We start from the raw sequence: 12,715 nt of genomic DNA, 5'->3' as shown, positions 1-12,715 counted from the left end.
GGCGGCATGGCCAGGATCCGGGAGGGGAATTTGGCCCGGGATAGTCCCTCCGCTCTCCTGGAAGCCTAGTCCTGAAGAGGGCCTCTTCGCTTGGGGGGAGCCTGGTCCCCTTTGGCTCTGCTTTGTCCCCAGCGATGCCCAAGGGGATCCTCCATGGACAGAGCCAGTCTACCTTGCAACGGGGGAGAAGGAGAAGGGGAGGATGCTCTTCAACTCCTGCCAGGAGGCTGGGCTAGGGGGGCCCTGGTCCTGATCCAGCAGGGCTCTTCTTATGGAGCCTCCAGGCCCACAGGCACTCTACCCAGACGGCTCTGTTCTGTGGGGCGTTGGGCTGCTGTGAGGACAGGAGGCTGGGCTAGGGGGGAGGGGTCCCCTTGGTCCGGACCCAGATTCTGCTGCTGCTGCTGCTGATGATGATGATGATTTGGGGCTCACCTGAGACTCTTCTGCTCCTAGAATCACACCCAGGGGCCATCTAGTCCACCCCCTTTTTCTCCTCCTCTTTGCAGGAGCGTCATTTGGCAGAACCTTGCCTCCGGTGGCCAAGCTGGGCTGCTGGTTCCTGGAGGAGGCTGGGGGCAGAGGCCCAGTCATGCCCAGTGCCCTCAAGCAGCGTCCCACCATTTTGTTCCTGCCCCCACCCAGGAGACGCCTGGAAGAATCAGTCCTGGAATCCGAGTTGCCTGGTCTTCCAGGTCCTGGGTCTTCCAGGTCCATTGGGACATGCCAGACCAGTGGCCTTGGGGGATGTGCCAGGTTCTGCGCCAGGACAGGCGAAGAGGGCGAGGAGGGCAAGGCCCTCTGTCTCTGAGGCCAAAGGAGAATAACAATAATAAGGGCTTTTATCCCCTCCAAAGTGGAGGGTTCCCTCAGGGGAGTTTGACCTCCGGACCAGTTTCCTTTGTCACCCCAAGAGCCAGCACTAGGAGAAGGGCTCCACCTGCAGGCCCAGGCGAAAGGGGGGCTGTTCCCTAGACAAGACTGGAGACTCCCCTGCTTGGCCCCTCGGGGTCCCAGGAGCCCTTTCTGGATGGCCCTTGCCTGCCACCCAAATGGGTTAAGACATCTGTTCCTCCTTCTCAGGTGGTAGTTCAACAGACGTCGCTCCCCCTCCGGATCCCTGTGGGTCTCAGGGGGCACTGGAGCCCAGTGGGGGGACTCTGGGGAACTGCCTGAACTGGGGTCCTCCCAGTCTAGCCCAGACAAGAGAAAGAACTCTCAGAAGAGGAAGCCATTGCGGAGAAGAACCGAACTTGGCTGTTCTGTGCTGAGGGTCTCCTGCCTTTCTGAAAAGGCTTCCTGGGAACTGCCATGGCCAGAGGAAGAGACAGGGCCCCCCAGCCTGAATCCCCTGCAGGGCCATTGGGAACAACCAAAGCCATGGCTCAGCCTGCCTCAGTTTCCTTCCCCAAAGCCTTGGAGGAACCTTGGAGTGCGGAATGAGGAACCCTAAATGGAACTTAGGCTCTTGGCAAATGGGCAAAGGAACATGACATGGCACTTTCCAGATGAGCCGAGGAATCGCCTCCAAGGTCCAGGGATTGATCCACCCTGGCGGCCCTGGTTTCCTCCTTGGAGGTCCCTTTAGAAGGAGAGGGGGTCCCAGGTCTCCCTTTGAGGGCAATGCTTTTGCCTTTCAGGCTCCAGCCTCCTTCTTTATGGTGGGATCACATGCAGACATTTCCAGGTTTACTAAGGATCCCTTGAAAAAGATGGGCTCTGCTTCGGCATGTTGCGCCCTCCCCCCGCCCCAACCATCAGTAAACTGAATTGTAAACACTAAGAAAAAATGTATTGCTGATTCATTTTCTGAATGTTTTAAATTGTTTCTACCAATAATTATATTCAATCTCATTATAAATCACTTTCAATTAAAAAAAAAAAACCGTCATGTGGAAATTCAAAAAGAGGTTTCCAGACTGGAGATTATCCACACAGAAACCCAAAAGAAAAGGAGGAAGTCTCCAGGTGGAAAGATATCTGTTCAAAAGTTTGACTTTTTCCACATAGCTTTTGATGTATTCCTTAAAGATAGCCCACTCCTTATTCACTTTTTCTTTTTTTCTGCAATAAGTTTTTATTGATATTGCTCGTATATACATATAAACATAAACAAAATCCATTACATAGCTTGCACATATTATTGTTGGGATTCTGCCTCGGTCAGAGGAATGTGCCTACTTCTCCAGGCACCGGCTGAATTCCTTTTGACCTCCCCCTGCGACTCCCGGCAGCAAACAGGCGAGGTCTCTGCCGGCGATTTTTCCCAGACTGTGAGAAAAACACACCATTGCTTCTCCCTCCTCCCTGCTTCCCCAGGGAGGGGAATCAGACTCAGACAGAAATGTATTTACATGTCTTTATTTCTGTCTTTAGCAGCCATACAGTAAAAGATGTCTGCACTCTTCACAAACAACAAGAGAGAGAATAATAAGACTCCACCCTTGTACATCCTGTACAGGTCATATGTCACACACTGAGCTCACATCCGGTGCTCAATACGGAGAATGGACTGCCCCTTTCTTGCCATGGTAACAGTCACAAACATCCTGTCTGGCTTTCCAGCCACCAGCAGCTGACTTAGCTGCTGCTGCTTGCTTCCGCATTGCTTCTTTATGGTAACAATTATATCCACTCCACAGATCATAAGTATAATATACAGTTGTTTTAGGCTCTGCCGAGCCTTGAACTTCCCTCCACTCCTTTGGTAAGTATCAGATAAATTTTATGGTCACGTATTATATCTCTTTTACATAGTAATCCCTTACTTTAGAGTTATTTCAACCCTGCCAGCGTCGTCTGAAATTTAGTTCCAATAGTGTCTACAAATATGGGCAAGGCACAGAGACAGGTAGTTACTAAGAATGGTAGACTACCAAAAACTTTCTTCGACATGACTGACAATATGGATTTAGTTGACATCTGGAGAACGAAAAACCCCTTGGAAGAGAGGGACCTCTCTTCTCTGAGGCCAAAATGACATGGACAAGAATTGACCAAATTTGGGTAACTAGAGGGCTGGTTCCGAAGACTAGAAAGGTGGAAATTTGCCCTAAAACTTGCTCCGACCACAATGCTGTGAAGATGGAAATGAAACTAACACCAATTGGCTCCTTCAGATGGAGGATGAATGACACTTTGTTTAGGAATGAAGAAGTGACTAAGAAGGCCCCAAAAACTTTGAGAGACTATTTCGAGATAAATATGAACACCACTGTTGAAAAAAGAGTAATTTGGGACGCAAGCAAAGCGGTTATGAGAGGATTTCTGATACAACAGAATGCAATTAAGAAGAGAGTTCAAAATGAGAAAAAAGACAAGATTTTGGAGAAAATAAAGGAAGGAGAGAAGAAACTGAGTGAAACCAAAGTTGCAGGAGATTCTGAAAGAGATAAAGTTAAATCAGGTACAATATATGAAAATGATGAACCAGGAAATAGAATGGAAAATTAAACAGATTAGACAAAAGACATTTGAATCAGCAAAAAAATGTGGAAACTGCTGGCTTGGCAGATGAAAAAAAGACAAAAACTCAATACCATTACAAACTTGAAAGTGGAAGGAAAAAAATATACAGAATCCAGTGGAGATCAGAAAGTGCTTCCAGAGGTACTTTAAACAATTATATACACAGGAGACGCAGAAAGAAATGGACATTGATCGATTTTTGAAAACAAATGGATTACAAAAAATCTCTCAAGAAAATAAGCTAATGTTGAATTACAAAATAATGGAGCAGGAGGTAGAAGGGGCTATCCAGAACATGCAACTAGGCAAATCTCCAGGACCAGAGGGTCTGACCTCAAGTTATTATAGATCTTTGAAAGAATGGTTAATACTGTTGAATAGTTTCTTTAAATGTAAAGGTTCATCATTGTTCCACCTGATGTGTATGTTTTTAAGGGGCCAGAGCAAGGGCCAGAGCAAGATAACGAGACCCAGCTTTACAGCTGTGAAACATAGCAGGTGCTGCTGAGTTGTATTTGATTTAGGTGTGTCAGCATTTGGGTGCAGTATATAAGGAGCAGCACCTAGCTCTCCCATTACCCTGGGGGATGGGTTGGTGGTTGGGTCATGTTTGTTTGTTAATGTATTTAGTGTAAAAGGAGCTTTTGTTTTTGTAATTAAAACCTTGTTTAAGTTACTTTTGAGTCCCTTTTTTTAAATGCATGGTCTCCCCAGCAAGCTCTCTGCAGCGCTACCATACTGCAAATAGCCAACATCTTTGGTTATGGGCCCAGCTGCTGAGTGGATGACTGCATATTTTTGGACTCTGAGAAAGGTTTGAAAACTCCTTCTCCTGTTGGCGTAGTTCTGTGGGTCTGGAAGAGTTCCAGAATGGTTGACCGGGTTCCTGAAGCTGAGAAGGCTCTGGTCTTCCCACAGCTAACAGATGAGAACTATAGTTTATGGTATTTTCGGGTGGAGGCACTTTTGACCTCTAGAGAAGTATGGACCTATGTAACTGATGACCCTCCTGACCCTGTAACTAATGCATGGTCAAAAGGAGATACGAAAGCCAGGGCGATAATTAATTTGCCACTCAGTGACCAGCAAGTAGTCTATATAAGGAATAAGAAAACTGCCAAAGAAATGTGGGACAGTCTTGCAGCAGTGCATGTTAGAAAAGAGTCAGCGTCTGCATTGACGTTTTTCAAGCAGCTGTACCAGACGAAGTTGCAGCCTGGTGGTGATTTGGCAGCACACTTGAGACGTCTGGAGGGAATATGCGGCGAATTAATTCGAAGGGACATGGACATACCTGATATTCAGTATGTTTTTATCATCCTTTGTTCCCTTAACGAGGACTTTGATGGTATAGCTAGCCAGATATCTGCCGTTCCACCAGCACAATTAACTGTCCAAGGGGTAACGGCAAGATTAAGGGGCGAGTTGGATAGAAGGGAGGCTTGTGCCATAAGCACTCCTATTTCCAGAAGTAATGAGGAACACCATATGCAAACTTGTGGTGATACAACTGCATTTAAAGCTGCCAAGTGTTGTTGGTTCTGCAATAAGCAAAGACATTTTGCAAAGGACTGCAGATCCAAAAGAAAGCAAAGCACTCCAAAGTCTGTTTCTGTTCGTAAGTCACGGTTGTCATCTCAGCAGCCAACATCGCACCGTAAAGACAGAAACGAGCCCCGAGCTTTTCATGCTCGGACTATAGATCATAAAAGATTTAAAGGTGCCAAGTGGAATTCTTTTATTGTGGACTCAGGAGCATCTCAGCACGTTTGCAATGATCGAAGCTTGTTCATTTCTTTCGAAGAGGAAATTGGTAATGTACATTTAGCCAATTCACAAGTCTTGCAGTCGCTTGGCAGGGGTACTGTTAAACTTGACTCTTTAAACATTACAATAGCGAACTGCATTTACTGCCCGTCAGTGGACAATTTGTTGTCAGTAAGGTGTTTTGCTCATCAAGGCATAACTGTGCGTTTCTTAAAGTCAATGTGTGAGTTTTTCGATGGGAACAAACGTCTATTGTATGCCCGGGAATCTGATGGTTTATATAGACTGTATTTTTGCACCTACTCCCAATCACCTATAAATTGCAGAGCAGTACAGTCAAGCCAGGGGTTGAGGAATGTAAGGCCACATTCCGGGTGTGTCCATGAGGCGCACAGAATTCTAGGACACCTGAATTTTGCTGATATAATTAAGACAAAGAATATTGTTAATGGCCCCAACTTAAAACCATGTAAATTCTTTATGCAATGTCTATCCTGTTGCAAGAATAAGATTAAGGTTGCACGCAAGGGTAGGTGCTCAGATAGGAAAGTAACTGAGCCATTTGAACGTGTACATTGTGATTTAGTTGGGCCACTCCCACCATCATTAGGAGGTTCTAAGTACTGGCTTACCCTGACAGACCAGTATAGTAGATATTGTTGGACTTATGCAATAGCTGAAAAGTCGCAAGCATTTGGGAAGTACGAGCTTTTTGCAACTGGGTAAAAACGCACTTTAACAAACCAATCAAGAACCTGTTTTCTGACCGGGGCGGAGAATTTGTTTCTGAGGTTTTTGAGAATTTCCTGGAAGCGCAGGGGACTACTCATGAGTTATCTTGCCCCCGAAGTCCCTGGCAAAATGGGCTTATTGAAGTTGTGCAGCGTGACCTGCAGGCAAGGGTTAAAACTTATCTGCATGATGCTAATCTGCCCAAATACTTTTGGGCTGAAGCGCTCAATGCCTTTTGTTATGTTAGAAATCACAGTTATCATTCTGGTTTAGATGTCACCCCCTATGAGAAGTTGTTTAAAAAATGCCCTAATCTGAAATACCTACGCATTTGGGGTTCAGATGTAATTATGCATTATCCCGCTAAGCAAAAATTGGGTGAGCGTAGTGTTCAGGGAAAATTAATGGGCTACCAGCAGGGGGTGTACAGAATTTACATACCAGCAACTGGCAAATTTCATATTACCAGAAGCATGATACAAACTGTAAATTGGAATGGAGTTGCTGTTTTCCAAGATACTGATGGTATAGATAATACTGAGGAAGAAGAGGAAGAAGCAGCAGCAGCAGGCGATGGTGCTTCTGAATTAATGGAAAAAGACAAAAAGCCTGTTGAATCTGATTTGTTTGATTTAAAGTCACAGGCACCCGAGGGGAGGGTAGATTCTCTTGAGTTTTCTGACCGTGAGCTTAGCCTACAGGCATCTCTTCAGCCTGGCAATGATGATTTACAACCTGAAACTAGTAGTTCACTTAGTCCCATTAAGTCTGAGGAGTCTGACTCTCCTTCCGGACTGAGACGTTCAGATAGAAAGAGGCACAACGTTTTGCAGATGAACATTTTAATACTGTGTATGCCAATAAGGTGGTTTTTGAGCCAAAAAGCTACAATGATGTTCAGAATTTAGCTAAGCACCAAGCTGCAAATTGGTATAAAGCTATGAACTCTGAGATAGCTTCTTTAAAAGAGCATATCACTTGGTCTCTTGTACCACAAACCCCAGATATGAGACTTATTGATTCAAAATGGGTTTATAGAGTTAAAATGAATGACAAAAATGAAATTGTAAGGTACAAAGCAAGAGTAGTTGCTAGGGGTTTTCAACAAATTCCAGGCAAAGATTATGATTTGTGTTATTCACCAAGCGTAAAATATGAAAGTTAAGCTTTGTTAAAAGATGCATCACAACGAGGACATTCTGTTTACCACCTAGATATAAAAACTAATTGCAGTTCTTTTAAATCAGCAAATATGCAGTTTTTATATCTTCCATTTGAATGGAAGTCCCAGACACAAACCATTATTTGTCTTTCCACAACAGAGAGTGAATTATGTACATGCGTTCAGGCCACTCGTGATGTATAATGTATCTGCAAGTATTCGCAGACCTACAGATGCAAGTAACACTACCAGTAAAAGTTTACCTTGATTCCCAGAGTGGACTCGCTATCCTGTGTTCAGAGACCAAACGCAGCGCACTAGAGTCTTAAGGTTACTTTTACAGTTTGTAAAGAAACTAATTGCTGACGAAATGATTGTATTTGAATATGTTCCAGGTGACAATCAAATTGCGGACATTTTTACTAAAGCACTTCCAAAGGTTACACATGAAAGACATGTACAAAGTATGCTTTATGTTTTTGTTCCACAATGATGACCCGCAGGGGAAATGTTGAATGGTTTCTTTAAATGTAAAGGTTCATCATTGTTCCACCCGATGTGTATGTCTTTAAGGGGCCAGAGCAAGGGCCAGAGCAAGATAACGAGACCCAGCTTTACAGCTGTGAAACATAGCAGGTGCTGCTGAGTTGTATTTGATTTAGGTGTGTCAGCAATTGGGTGTAGTATATAAGGAGCAGCACCTAGCTCTCCCATTACCCTGGGGGATGGGTTGGTGGTTGGGTCATGTTTGTTAATGTATTAAGTGTAAAGGGAGCTTTTGTTTTTGTAATTAAAACCTTGTTTAAGTTACTTTTGAGTCCCTTTTTTTAAATGCATGGTCTCCCCAGCAAGCTCTCTGCAGCGCTACCATACTGCAAATAGCCAACAAATACAACCTTTAAAGGAAGTCTGTAATGAAATATTGGAAGGGAAAAAGGCACCAGAGTCGTGGAAGGAAGCTTATATTACACTTATACCGAAAACAGAGTCTGAGAAGACACAGCTTATGAACTACCGCCCCATGTTGTTTAGTCGTTTAGTCGTGTCCGACTCTTCGTGACCCCATGGACCAGAGAACGCCAGGCACTCCTGTCTTCCACTGCCTCCCGCAGTTTGGTCAAACTCATGCTGGTAACCTCAAAAACACTATATCTTTGCTTAATGTGGATTATAAAATTTTTGCATATATTTTGGCTAAAAGACTAAAAAAGGTACTAGTAGAAGAAATTCATAAAGATCAAGCGGGCTTTCTCCTGGGTAGACTTGTCTGACAATACGAGGAACATAATTAACATTTTAGAAAAATTACAAGTGACTATTAATACCAAAGCACTTTTGATATTTGTGGACGCGGAGAAAGCCTTTGACAATATCTCTTGGAGTTTCATGAAGAAGAATTTACAGGGAATGGGGGTTGGTCAAGGTTTTGGGAATGGTATAGGTGCAATTTATTCAGAACAAAAGGCTAAATTAATTGTGAATAATGTAGTGACGGAAGAATTTAAGATAAAGGAACACGATAAGGTTGCCCAATCTCTCCATTGCTTTTTATATCGGTCCTGGAGGTTCTCTTAAACATGATTAGAAGGGACCAATTGGTTAAAGGTATACAAGTCAGAGCTAAACAGTACAAACTGAAAGCATTTGCTGACGATCTGGTATTGACATTACAGGAGCCAGAATCTAGTACTAAAAGAGTACTGGAACTGATCCAAGAATTTAGACAAGTAGCGGGATTTAAGTTGAATAAGATGAAAACTAAGGTTCTAGAGAAAAATCTAACAGTGACTGAGTGAGAGGTTTCAGAAGGAGACAGGATTAACACTCGTCAAGAAAGTGAAATACCTAGGGGTTAATATGACTGCTAAGAATGTGAATCTATTTAAGGATAATTATGAAAAATGTTGGATGGAAGTGAAAAACGATTCAGAAATATGGTCAAACCTGAAGCTATCATTGCTAGGCCGAATTGCTGTGATAAAAATGAATGTATTGCCAAGGGTGCTGTTTTTGTTTCAAACATTGCAAATTTTGGATAAAATGGAGTGTTTCAAGAAGTGGCAGAGAGATATTTCTAGATTTGTCTGGCAGGGCAAGAAGCCTCAAATAAAATTTAAGATATTAACTGATGCTAAAGAAAGAGGTGGATTTGCCCTGCCAGACTTAAAACTTTATTATGAATCAGCCGCTTTTTGCTGGCTGAGAGAATGGCTGCTTCTTGAAAACACTGACGTGCTGGATTTAGAAGGTTTTAACAATGTATTTGGGTGGCATGCATATTTGTGGTATGACAAGGCCAAAGCACATAAAGTGTTTAAAAACCATATTGTCAGAAAAGCACTGTTCAATATTTGGATAAGATATAAGGACTTACTTGAAAATAAAACCCCAGGGTGGTTGTCACCAATGGAAGCAAAGGCTCAGAAAAAGCTCAATATGGAGGCCAAATGGCCGAAATATTGGGAAATTCTGGAACAAGAGGGAGACAAATTAAAACTGCAGAGTTTTGAAAAATTAAAAAATAGAGTGCGAGATTGGCTTCATTACCACCAGATAATGGAGGCATATAATTTGGACAAAAAAAATTGGCTTCCAGGTGGAAAAATCAAAATTGGAAACAGAGCTGCTAGATCCTAAAACTAAGAACTTGTCAAGAATGTATAACTTGCTGTTGAAATGGAATACTCAGGATGAAACGGTGAAATCTGCTATGATTAAATGGGCACAAGATGTTGGACATAATATTATGATGGCTGACTGGGAACAGTTATGGACCACAGGTATGAAGTTCACGGCATGCAATGCCTTAAGAGAGAATATAATAAAAATGATCTACAGGTGGTACATGACACCAGTCAAACTTGCAAAAATTTATCATTTGCCCAATAATAAATGTTGGAAATGTAAAGAGACTGAAGGTACATTCTTTCACCTTTGGTGGACATGCCCAAGGATTAAGACTTTCTGGGAGATGATCTATAATGAAATGAAAAAGGTATTTAAATATACCTTTCTGAAGAAACCAGAGGCCTTTCTCCTGGGCATGGTCGGCCAATTGGTGCCAAAGAAGGATAGAATTTTCTTTATGTATGCTACAACAGCAGCAAGAATACTTATTGCAAAGTCTTGGAAGACACAAGATCTACCCACCCGGGAAGAATGGCAGATGAAGGTGATTGAGTATATGGAATTAGCAGAAATGACTGCCAGAATCCGAGACCAGGGAGAAGAGTCAGTGGAGGAAGATTGGAAGAAATTTAAAGATTATTTACAGAAACATTGTAAAATTAATGAATGTTAGAAGGGTGTTGGAATGAAGCTATGTGGTTTTAGCAGAATTGTTATAAAGGTTTAGGAAAAAACAGACTGTTAATTGGTGAAAGGAGGGAAAGTAAAGTTACATTATATTAAGATAAATTACAGGACAAAAATTGGAAAAGATGGAAAGGGTTTGCTGAAATAGTTAACCGAACTAGAGTACAAAAAAGGGAGGTGTGGGGAGGTCAAGGAAACAAGCAAATGAAAGATAAGTTATGGGAAGACTCGCTGTGTGTTTTTTTTAATGGATTTTATTGTTTTGTTTTCTTTCTTTTTCTTTTTTTTCTTTTTTCATTATTGTGATGTGTTCTTTTGTTTTTGCTTAGTATGGTGTTTTTACTTTTTCCTTTTGTAACTTTTAAAACTTTAATAAATATTATTAAAAAAATGAAATTTAGTTCCAATATACATCTAATATTTATTCCAATTATCATGAAATTTCTGTTCGTCTTGATCCCTTAATCTTCCTGTTATTCTAGCGAGCTCGGCATAATTTAACACTTTAACCTGCCAATCACTTATATTTTGTATAACCTCCGTTTTCCAATTTTGTGCTAACATGATTCTTGCGGCTGTTGTGGCATATAGGAATAATGTCTTATCTTCTTTTTTAATTTCTTTACCCATCATTCCTAGCAGAAAAGCTTCGGGCTTTTTGGGAAAAGTGTATTTAAGAATTTTTTTAAGTTCGTTATAGATCGATTCCCAAAAGCCTTTCACTTTGCTACATGACCACCACATGTGGTAAAAGTCACCATCTGCTTCTCCACATTTCCAGCATCTTTTGTTCTTCAACCTATAAATCTTAGCCAGTTTCACTGGCGTGTGGTACCACCTATAAATCATTTTCCACAGGTTTTCCCTTAATGCCATACACGCCGTGAACTTCATATTGGTAGTCCATAATTCCAGCCACCTCTCAAAGTCAATGTTATAACCAATGTCTATCGCCCATTTAGTCATGACCTCCTTCACCTCCTCGTCTTTTGTGTACCACTCCAGTAAAATATATATCCTAGACAATATTTTAGTCTTACCTTCTATAACTTCCACATTGAATTTAGATTTTTTGTCTTCAAATCCTAATTTCTTTTTATCTTCTTTTAACAGATCATTTACCTGGTGGTATTGCAGCCACCCTGTAAATGGGCTTTCTATCTCTTCGTACGGTCTGTTTAACGCCTTGATCAGTTTTCCGCGTAAGTTCTTCATAGGTGGCATTCTTCCCTTCCATATTGGCTCTTTGCCACTCTTAACACTGCTTTAAACCTTTAAGTACAGGAATGGTTTGAAATAAGAATAACATTCTCGGCAGGACATTCATTTTGAAAACCGCTATCCTCCCCAGAAAGGATAATCTCTCCCAGATTTCTAAATCTTTCTTAATATTCTTCCAGGTGACCTCATAGTTATCCTTATATAAGTTAATATTTTTAGCTGTAATCCACACTCCAAGGTACTTCAGCTTCTTTGCTGTCATAATTCCCGTCTTTTGTTCTAAATCTGCAGTATCTTCTTTAGTTAAATTTTTAGTCAGCATTTTGGTCTTATTTTTGTTAACCTTAAGGCCTGACACAGCACTGAACTCTTCAAATTTTTGTAAAGCTTCTTTCACACTGTGCTTTGGATCTTCTAATGTTAGTACAATATCATCCGCAAAGGCTTTGATTTTGTGTTCCTTAGTCCCTACCTTAACTCCTTTAACCTCTGCTGTTTCCCTCAGCCTCTTAGTAAGTACTTCCAATACTGTTATAGATAATAAAGGAGACAAGGGGCAACCTTGTCTAGTCCCTTTGGATATATCAAAAAATTCTGTTGTAGTGTTGTTTATTACAAGTTTTGCTTTTTGCCCATGGTAGATAGCTTCTATACCTTTTCTAAATCTTTCTCCCATCCCCATCATTTTCAAATTTTCTATCAGAAAACGCCAAGAGACATTGTCAAATGCCTTTTCGGCATCAACAAATATCAAGGCCGTCTGTTTATCTATTCTAGTTTCCAGATATTCAATGATATCTATCACATTTTTTACATTGTCCTTCAATTGTCTCCCTGGTAGGAAGCCCGTTTGGTCTTTGTGAATTCTGCTGTTTAATACTTTTTTTAATCTTTCTGCCATTACATCCGCAAACAATTTATAGTCGTTATTTAATAACAAAATCGGCCTATAGTTCTTCACCTCTAAGGCGTCCACATCTTTTTTAGGAATTAATGTGATATAGGCTTCCTTCCAGGTATTCGGAATCCTTCCTTCTTCACATAGAGTTG

At 41.6% G+C, this 12,715-nt stretch overlaps 1 protein-coding gene and 1 long non-coding RNA gene across 4 annotated transcripts in view; one reads left to right on the top strand and one right to left on the bottom strand.

The window, feature by feature from the left end:
- LOC309337113 (zinc finger protein 621-like) overlaps positions 1 to 12,715 on the top strand; it is a 158,166-nt gene that overhangs the window by 106,422 nt on the left and 39,029 nt on the right. The gene's annotated exons all lie outside the window — the stretch shown is intronic.
- The window catches only part of LOC309337429, a 41,443-nt gene that overhangs the window by 22,029 nt on the left and 6,699 nt on the right, over positions 1 to 12,715 (bottom strand). The window lies entirely within an intron of this gene.

This window comes from Podarcis erhardii (assembly GCF_964252035.2).
Source record: "Podarcis erhardii genome assembly, chromosome: 2".
NCBI lineage: Eukaryota > Metazoa > Chordata > Lepidosauria > Squamata > Lacertidae > Podarcis > Podarcis erhardii.
Note: the sequence above shows the minus strand (reverse complement) of the source record. Positions and strands in the feature narration are given on the sequence as shown.